The sequence below is a fragment of the Nematolebias whitei genome, chromosome 4 (genome assembly GCF_014905685.2).
Source record: "Nematolebias whitei isolate Nwh7 chromosome 4, NemWhi1, whole genome shotgun sequence".
Lineage (NCBI taxonomy): Eukaryota > Metazoa > Chordata > Actinopteri > Cyprinodontiformes > Rivulidae > Nematolebias > Nematolebias whitei.
Window position 1 is genome coordinate 37,618,254 of NC_056501.1, and position 10,703 is coordinate 37,628,956.

The window sequence follows — 10,703 nt, forward strand, 5'->3', positions numbered from 1 at the left end:
ATATCTCATAATTCTCACAATAATGTTCAGTGTAACTGGAAGTCATAATGGTGAGTCATTCAGATCATCAAGCAGCATATCAAGCCCAGAACACCACACTTCCTCCACCACCACCATGTTTGACTTTTGGTACGTTCTTCTCTTGAAATGCAATGTTAGTTTTACTCCAAATGTAACAGGATGCACACCTTTCATTTTAGTCTCATCTGTCCTCAGAAAAAAAGACTGATGAGACAAAGGTCTTGAGGATCATCAAGACTTGATGACTTCAAGGTCACACTCTCCTTCTTTGAATTGAGAAAGCTCCTTGAATGAGAAGCAAAACATCTTCAGTTACAAAATAAAGTCCAGTTGTTTTTTTCTTGAAGATTTTTAAATTTACCATGTCCTGGATGACTAAAAATCTTCAGTAGCGTATAATCAAGAGGATTTTTTGGTAAACGTTGAGCAGACTAGTGGGTTCCTTTTAATGGTGGGGTTTCAATGGTGACCTTGAAACTTTCCCACAGAGGCCATTTTTGACCTTTGTCTATTTCCTATTGTTGAATGATGAAGTGAGCCCTGAGAGCTTCGGATGTGTTTGACACCCCAAAAAGACATTGTTCTTAGTCATTTTGTCGATGAGCCACTCCAAGGAAAAGTTCACTTCTGTTCCATGTTTTCTCCGTGTATTTAAAAGGTCAATGATCAGCCTGGCTGTGGCTGGTGAAACTGAAGTCAACTTTCCAAAACAACGTGATTCTTACCATTAATTCATGATTTAACAAGGAAAACAATTACTTTTTCATTTACCCAAGGTTGCTTTAGAGAAAAAAAAAAACTATTTAAAATAGCATTTTGTATTGCCTCAGGTTCTTTTAGTCGGATATGTAACATTTAGGTGACAAAAAACAATGAAAAATAAGACATTTTTAAGAAGGAAATTTGTAAGAAGGAAATAAATTAATTATTTTTAAGTATTCACTTTAATATTTCTCTCACAAAACTTATAATTCTTATATAAATTTTGAAAACGGATATTTTCAATCCGATTTTTAGGATCCCATCTAACCTGCACTGAACTTAAAAGAAATGACAAAGTCAGAGAACAAAATGCACTCAGATACTGAGTGGGAGTGACTTTGAGATTGATTCAGTTGTTTTCCACTAGTATGGCAAGGAAAGAGGTAGAAAGGTCGAGAAGAAGGTAGTGTGATTTGGACGGACAGGGAAATGGAAGACAGGGCACAATAGATAGAGATATAAAGTGACAAAAAAGTAAAAAAAAGAAAAAGAAAAAAGAAGACGTCTGAAAGAGGAAAGTGAGATGGTGTGATGATAACAGCTATCAGAGTGGAACAAAGAGAGCAGAATAACAAAATCCAGGGTGACGGCGATGAGGTCAGCTGGGAGCACAGGTGAATGGAAAACTTCTTATCATAGCTTGCTGCCGAGAGGCAAGGATGGGCGCTAATGTTTTTGCTTCTTTTTTTATCGGTTTGTGTCTCTAATACCAAATTATTTCATGAACCAACTTAGGAAAGAGCTGGTTGCTGGTATTAAAAGGGCCAAAGCCACATAAGCACAGAGGATCCAGGGTCAATTCACCTCACAAGACCCACAAAGCATGTGGAGGGGCATTAAGTATAACAGATTATAAAGGCAGAAGTGAACAATGCCCTAGAGACCCATCACTGCCTGATGCCCTCAACCAGTTCTACGCACACTTTAAAAACCCAAACAGACCAACCAGCATCAGACTTACTTCACCACCGGAAGAAGAGCTTGTAGAAGAGGAGTACTTTCAGGAGCGTTACTCCTCAAATCCTCTGCAAAGCAACCAGCCCAGACAACATCCCCGAGAAGGTGCTGAAAGACTGTGCTGATCAGCTCTGTGAGGTGCCGGCCGACATATTTAACTCCTCACTTACCCTGGCAACAGTTCCCACCTGCCTGAAGAACGCCACCAGTCCCAAAGAGCTCTACAGTGACTGGTCTGAATGACTACCTGCCTGTAGCCCTCACACGGATAGTCGCTAAATGCGTCGAAAAACTGGTCATGACTCACATCAAAACAAACATCAACGAGGACCCTGTCAAGTGATGTGCATTTCAGGTGAGGTATGAAGTCAGTTCTCATGACCTAAAATAAGGTTGAGAGCAGTATAAACCACAGATCTCTGAGTATGTGTTCTGAAAAAGCAAGAAAGTTCTATGTCGTATAAGCTTCGCCCTTTAAGGCTGTCGCTGATGGGTTTATCCCGTTATGCGAAGCATAAGCACTGAAAAAATTTAGTCCACGCCCACCTGCTGTGTGGGCCCCACCTGGTCCGTATAAATTACGTTAAGAGCGGGAAATCGGCTCCAATTTTTTCTTCAGCGAGCTAATATAGCACTGTCAGAAGAACAAAGAAGGAAAATTGTGTAGATGACCAACCTTTGTTAAGGATGCTTGGCCCGGCAGTCGACCTCCGGTCGTCCGGTGAGTTCTCCTCCCCGAGGAGAAGATGACGAGTAGTCCTATTCAAGGTGAGCGCCGAGGATTATTTCCCAATGACAGGTCACTACACGCTGGACAACGCCATCTTGTATTTTTTCCTCTTATCGCCGACCCTCGGATCGAATCGGATGGTTCCTCCGGGATAGGCGTGCTCAGCTGCAGCCCCCCACTGTTTTTTCCCTCCTGGGGAGCGTAGTGTCGGTGGGGGGGGGGCTGAGTGAATGCTCACCCCATCCCACCTTGTTTTCACATCGGCGATCACACCGCTCCCGTCCGATGGCGCCCCAGGGGTTGCCCGGCGTAACCCAGGAGGAGGCTGACATGAAAGGATCCTTTTTTACGTTCTACGCCTTTCCCGCCAGTTCGGATGATCCGGCAGGAAGGTTGTTTACTGGGCTCCATTCCGGCTCACCGTCTTGACCCATATGGCCTCGCGCTCCCAACAGGACGTCCTACGGGTGAGGCCACAGACGGTTTTTTCCTGGTAGATTGGGAGAGTCGGTCCCCAGTCCGCACCCATCACCAGAGTGGAGGGGTTCACCGGGCGGGGCTATCCCTCGGTAACCCCCCTGGAGCCGAACCTCGCGGAAGCTTCGGAGCTAAGCTGTCCAGGTCGGAGCAGCGTCCCGTCCCTCCAGAGAAACACGAACCGGACGGTGACCACGCTCTCCAATCGAGACCATCAATGTGCTTTCAGGCAGCCGCAGCTAGCAACAACGTGGCGCTGCTAGCATATAGCCTGTCCAAAGGGGCTGAAGGCCGCAGACCTGCCTTGGAGACAAAGAACTCCCTCTGTAAGGCAGCAGACGTTATTTTCAACATGTGTGCCTCTTCTACGGTTTGCCTGTCGACGATTGCAGCGTGGATGACGATGATCCAACGATCCACCTGGTTTCATTACTCTCCCTCGCTGCCGGAGAAACTGCACAAAGACCTGATGGAGGGCCCATCACGGCGGACGTGCTGTTCGAGAGCAGCTTCAGATCCATGCTGGCGAGTTGAAGCAGTCGGAGGAGGTGCCAGAGGCTGTGCGCCACCTCATCAAGCCGCGCGGCTCATCCCGCCCCCCGGCCCACTGAAGGGACCGTCGCTAGCAAAGCATCGACGTTTCCACGGCCGCGGCTCACGCTCAGTTCCACCACCAGCCCCGCCCATCAGAATCCAGCCCTCTTCATTCCGGCAACCTGCAGTTCAGCGTTTCCCCAGAGTTCACCTGCAAGACAGCGCTCTGGGCAAACAAATCGCAGAGCTCAAGAGGGAGAAGCGTTGAAAATGACGGTCTCCGGAGGGTGTGCGTAAAAGTGACACGAAAGTTGAAATAAATCATCATTCAATGATCAAAGTGTCTGTTTGTTAGCCAGTCTGTAAGCTCGGATGAACTCACAGCGGCTGCGCACACATCCTTCACACATAACGAGCCGGTGTCCTTAAATAAAGGTTTTTTAAACTCACCGTCGCTCCAAGACATGACGAGTCGATCACACGACACAATGGTAAGCGAAAATAACTCGTTATCATCCCGAACGGCACGATTCTCACCCAAGCGGTGTCAAACTCGCACTCGTGGGATGAAACAGCCTCCATCCAACGGCGCTGTGTTGATGTGGCTCACACACACAGCTGCCCGGTGCTCTCCGGCTCACATCGGTATAAATGTGGACCGCAGGCTGGGTCAGGTGGAGGTCTTCGCTCTCACAAGAGCGACACTTGCCCCACCGAATCAAACGCAGGCAGCCGTCACCCACCGCGTCTCAGCATAAAGCGTGAGGCAGCTGAACGAACCCTGATGACGAGTTCCGCCTCCTTCCAGCGAGAGCGGCGCGCGTCCCTCCAGAGAAAACGGGTACTCCCGCGGGGCTCGCAGCCTTCACTCCAACAGCACGGCGTAGATGAAGTCCCGCCCTCCGCCTCTCAACGTTCGCACAGCGACGTCAAACGCGCAGCCCCACAGCGTCATCGGCTGTCACACGCTTTGCCTCAGCACACACCGGCCCACCTGTACATGAAGGTTGGTCCGCGGCCCGAACGCAGCGCAAGAGCGCGTTCAGAGCCTTTTTTCGAGGAAGCCTCGCCTTGGGTCACGCAGAAAACATTCCCGCGATGCATGACAGCGGTCTCGAGGGGCGGACTGCTGACGGCCGTACAACGCGACGCATCACTTAAATGCACGTTCACTCCACGAACATTACGTAGAGTGGCTAAAACATGCTCGCCGGTCAGATGGATGGACAGGGCGTTATGCAAATAGTTACAAGTTACAGTTTGCAACCAGACCCCCTCCGTTCGGAGGAGTTATAGAAATGGTCCCGTCATCATCAGACCAAATTTCATCCCTAAATGCAAAAGTCCAAGTGTTTCTGATAAAAGTAATCTCCAGAGTTCCCCAACAGAGAGAAAACACAGGGTTTTACTCACGTTACTTCCCGGTTTCCAACGGACCGGAGGAATGAGACCGATAGTGGATCTGTCAGTTTTTTCAACAAGATGATCACTGACAGACCGTTTTTCACATGTTGACAACCAGACAGCTGTTGTACAACATCCAGAGAAACACATACCGATCATCCCAAAACACAGAAAATTCCTGCATTTTTTCTCCTTTCAGGAGATGAAGTATCTGTTACACAGAGCAGGGATGAGAGTTTTTGTTTTACCTGGATGATCTGCTGCTCCTGTCACTCCAGACAGGAGGCGCTGATACAGGCTCAGGTGTTGACATCACACCTGTCAAATCTGGTTTTCGCCATAAATTGGAAGAAAAGCTAGATTTTTCCCGGCCCAGACAATTGTTTATCTGGGAGTGGAATTAAATTCAACCACCATGAAGGCTCGTTTATCACAAACGAGGTTCGACACTTTTAAAAGTCAACTTCGCCCTGTAGACCTGGCAAAGTGGTAACAGCTATTTCTGTCTTGAAGCTGTTAGGAATGATGTCATCAGCTCACAGAGCGGTTCCGCTGGGTTTGTTACACATGAGACGCCTCCACAGGTGGTTTGCGTGTCTGCAAGTGGATCCAGTAAACAAAAGAGACGGATGATCACTGCCCCCTCCCTCTGTGAGAGCAGACCTCCGACTCTGGGGAAACACCCTGGTTCTGTCAGGGGGAGTTCCCGTCAGCAGACCCACGTCACACGTGTCAGTTTTCATGGACGCTTCGCTGTCAGGCTGGGGGGGGGGGGGGCACCCCTATCTCAAGCAGTAGGGGCGCTGTGGCCACACCACACATCAGCCCACGTAAATGTCTTTGGAGTGTCTCACAGTGCTGAATATGATTCAACACTTTGCTCCCGTGCTACAGAATCAACATGTGTTGATTCACTCAGATAACATGATGACTGCTGCGTACATAACCATCAAGGGGGTGTGCATTCAGCCCAGATGTTACACATTGCGCAAAGCTACTGTGTTGGGCTCACCAAAACCTGCTCTCCATCAGAGCAGTGTACATCCCCGGTGTTCTGAACAGAAGGGCGGATGTGATGTCCAGAGGCGGTCCACGTCACAGGGACTGGAGCCTCCATCCAGAGCTGATGGGTCAGACGTGGCAGAAATTTAGCAAAGCGGCCGTGGACCTGTTTGCAACATGAGAGAACGCTCAATGTCAACTATGGTTCTCACTGAGCCCGCAGGATGAACGACCGCTAGGGGTAGACGCGTTTGCTCACAGCCAGTGGCCCAAAATGCTTCTTTAACACTTCCCCCACTGCCTCTGATATCACGGTTTCTGAACTGAGTTCAGGAGGAGGGACTGACAGCTCTCCTGGTGGCTCCCGAGCGCGTGAATGCCCCATGGTTCCCAATTCTACAATGCCTGTAATCGGGGCGCCCGTGGAAACTGCCGTGGAGGGAGGATGCTCTCCTCCAGGCGGGAGGAGCGATCAGGAGTTACCCAGAAATAGGCCAGCACCTTTGGGTCTGGCCGCTGAGCAGATCCACTGAGAGGATGGGTCTCTCAAGATGTAGTGCGCACGATCCAGGATTCACGTGCTACATCTACCACAGCGCTGTACACATCAAAGTGGACAGCTTTTCAGCGCTGCTGTACAGAGAAAGATGTAGAAGCCACCTCATGTCCGCTAGGTGGCGTGCTGTCCTTTCTGCAGCAGCTGATGGACAGAAATCTGGCATTCAGCATGATTAAAACGTACACTGCAGCCATCTCTTCTTGTTGCGAAGGTTTTGGGGACAGAACAGCTTTTAATCATCCGCTGATGAAGCGTTTTTTAAAAGGTATACAGAGACGCAGGCCTGTTTTCACACACACTTGACCACAGTGGGATTTAACGCTGGTTCTGCAAGCCCTGATCAAAGCTTCATTTGAGCCACTGAATCAGGTTCCAATTAAATTCTTGTCTCTTAAAACAGCCCTGCTGTTGGCTTTAACATCCGCTAAGAGGGTGAGTGATTTATCTGCCCTCTCTGTCGCTCTGTCATGTGTCAGAACTCAGGCTAATGGCAGCTCAGCTGATCTGAGGCCTAATCCAGCATATATGCCTAAAACATCACAAACTCCTTTAAATCAAGAGCGATATCGTTGGAGGGATTTTTCCCTCCTCCCCACAATCAGAAAAAGAAGCATCTTTCCATTTTCTCTGCCCTGTGCATGCATTGACGTGCTATGCAACACGCACGGCGGCATTGCGTCAGACTCAACATTTGTTTGTGCATTATAGAGACGCATCTGTAGGTCGCCAGTTATCCACCCAGCGCCTGTCACACTGGTGGCTGTGAGAGGCCATTTCTGAAGCATACAGAGCTTCAGATTTAGAGCCTCCTGACAACCTCAGGGCACACTCGACCAGAGGTATCGCATCTTCGACTGCTTTGCATAATGGTATGTCAATGTAGGATATTTGTACTGCGACCGCGTGGTCAACATCATGTTCATTTTTTCGCTTCTGTTTACGTGATGTGATGGCTCGTTCCATGACACATTCTGTCCTTAGTGCCTTAACAGAATGAATATTGTTGTTTCATGGAATCTCGTTTAAACTCACATCTGACTGCATGCATTTACAGTGTGAGATGTTATCAGTCACAGGTTATGACTGTTGTTCTTGTTCTATGGTTATTAATCAGTTCACGACTACTGTCATCAATCAGTTCATTTAATTAATAATCAGTTCATTTATTATTAATCTGTTCATACTGAAGAGCCATGGATCTGCTCTGTTCACGGCCTTTTTCAGCCTCTCCTCTTTTCTGTTGAAAACCTTTCCGGGGAGTTCATGCACTCGGAACGTGTAAATTATGCAGTGCGCATCTGTGCATGGTGCGCGTAATTACGCAATGCGTATTCACGCACATGGAGAGCTGAGTGACACTATGTTGTTTTTGGGCAAGCGGGCGCTTCTTATGGTGTTCGAATGGACCCAGTGAGGCGGAGACTACATCTCCTTCGCCCTTAACCCACCAGCGACAGCTCTTAAAGGGGGAAGCCTATACAAAATAGAACGTTGGTTACATATTGTAACCCCAGATTCTATGAGTATAGGCGTAGCCCTTTAAGCGTCGGGCCTCACTGGCTCCTAAACGGCTGAAGAAAAAGCTATTTGGTAGCCGATTACCTGCTCTTAACATAATATATACGGACCAGGTGGGGCCCACACAAAAGGTGGGCGTGGACTAAATTTTTTCAGTGCGATGCTTTGCATGACGGGATAAACCCACCAGCGAAAGCTCTTAAAGTGCTACGCCTATACTCATAGAATCTACAGTACATAACCAACGTTTTGCTGTCGCCACAACCTAATAATGAGATACAGACACACTTGTCTTTCAACACTGTGAAAAGACATCTTCCTCCCAGTCACTGCAAACATATGTTTTCTTACTTTTTTCTGCTATGTTAACCTCTTGGAGGTAAAAACTAGCTTGTAGCTGCACCGCTGCAGAAATGAAAGTGGTCAATGCATGATTCTCCCCTCCTATTCTCTTTATACCTGCTGCTGCTTGGTGCTATTTTCCGGAAACGCAACATGCCCTTCCACTTCTATGCCGATGACTGTCAAATTTACTTCCCCCTAAGACTCAATGGTACATGCTCTATTCAACCGCTGCTCAACTGCCTGGCTGACATCAGGGACTAGATGGCTTTAAATTTCTTGAGTTCCAATGCAAAGAAGTCTGAAGTCATGTTGTTCCCTCCCAACGACACGATCACAAACCACTGCATCGACCTCTCCGCTCTAACCCTGTCAGAAAAACAAAGAGTCACTAATCTGGGCGTGATAATGGACCCTTCCCTGAAACTTAACAATCATGTAAACATGATTGTGAAATCATGCTTCTTCCATCTGAGGCGGCTGTCTAAACTGAAGCCCATATTGTCCAAAAAGAACCTGGAGACCGTAATACATGCATTCATTACATCTAGGCTTGATTACTGCAATTCACTCCTGTTTGGTATCAGTCAGACCTCCATTGCATGACTACAACTGGTCTAGAATGCAGAAGCCCAATTTTTAACCAGTACAGGCAAAAGAGAGCACGTTACACCAGTTTTGGCCTCACTGCACTGGTTACCGGTTCACTTTCGAATCCAGTTAAAAAAACTCATGTATGTGTACAAATCACTGAACAGTGTCCCCCCCCCCCCCCCCGCCCCCATCTCTCTGATTTGCTACAACCGTATGTCCCACCACGCTCCCTGAGGTCAGCGGACCAGTTGCTCCTCACAGTTCCAGGAACTCGTCTTAAGCGCAGAGGTGACAGGGCCTTCTCTGTAGCAGGACCAAGACTCTGGAACGAGTTACCTCTGCTTGTCAGACAGGCCCCCTCCCTTTTGTTTTTCAAGTCCCGTTTAAAAACTCACTACTATTCAATAGCTTTCAACACAAGATGATCTGTGTTTTGATCCTGTATGCTCCACACTGGTTTGTCGTCATTATCTGCATCGTTTTTTGTCTATATTCTGATTTACCTCATTTTATATTTTGCTTTGTGTGTTACCTGTTGTTTTGTCCATACAACACTTTGGTTGGCCTTGTTGCTGTTTTAAGTGCTTTATAAATAACGTGGTATGGTATGGTATGATTCAGAACTTTGACCCCAGACAAGATTGCTAAGCCGTATACGTAAAACTATTTCTTTTTAAAATTTGTATTAATCATTTTCATTTCAAATATACATCTTTGCAAATGTTGTTTCTTAAATTTAAAACTATAATTAATGACAATTTTTTTGGTAGTGCTCCTTGATGATTAGTGCTATTTTTAGAAAAAGCCCCGTGGGCAACTCATGTGGTACCTGCGGGCTACTAGGTGCGCAAGGGCACCGCGTTGGTGACCCTTGCTTTAGATTTTGCCGTGTCTTGCGGCTTAAAATCTAAAATATTTGGATTAAAATTTTGAAAACCGTATTTGTCAAATCCTCAAACTTTTGAGTAGATCCGGCTGTACTCATTTGGTTATAAAATGCATGCAAAATATTTATTTCAGGAGTTCAGTTTCAGCTAAACAACCTATACAATTTAGCAACTCTGACACTTTTTAGAGCTGAATCTATAACTATAACATATTTAACTCTCATAAGTGCAAGAAATACAATAATTAACATTTTAGTTAACCATTTATTCAAGTTTAGATGAAGAGATGCAGAAACGCTGTGTGGGATGGGTGGCACCCACCTTTTCAAACGGAGACACACAGACAGAGACATGAAGCTTGGAGCAGACGAAGCACAGAGAAATGCAGATTTAACAGTTTTATGGTAAAAAAATACAGCAAACCAGCGTGGAAAGTTATTTTTCTGTGTGCATTATTTCAAAGAACGCTCTTTAACGAGCTGCAAACAGCAGGCACCATAAATATGTAGCGGTATGTGGTGTAAATATATTGTTAATTATCAGTTATGAGTTAAGCTCATAAGATATGCATGTATTATGCAAATAACTTCGTTGTTTGGGCACCACCTCTCTTGGAGAGGAAAAATCAGTCTCTATTTACCCCAAATCAATGTAAACATAAGGTGAGTTAGTTTCTCGTGTTTAAAGAATATATAATCAATTAATACACACAGATATGACAAACTAATCACTACTTCAATTGAATTGTATGTATTTTATTATAAAAAATAATAATCTGTGCTAGTTCTGGTCAGGTTCTGTATCTTTCGCTCGTCTTGAGACGTCTGCAGAAAGGATGCTCCTCTCCTCTCTGATATATATATATATACATATACATACATACATATACATATATATACACATACATATACATACA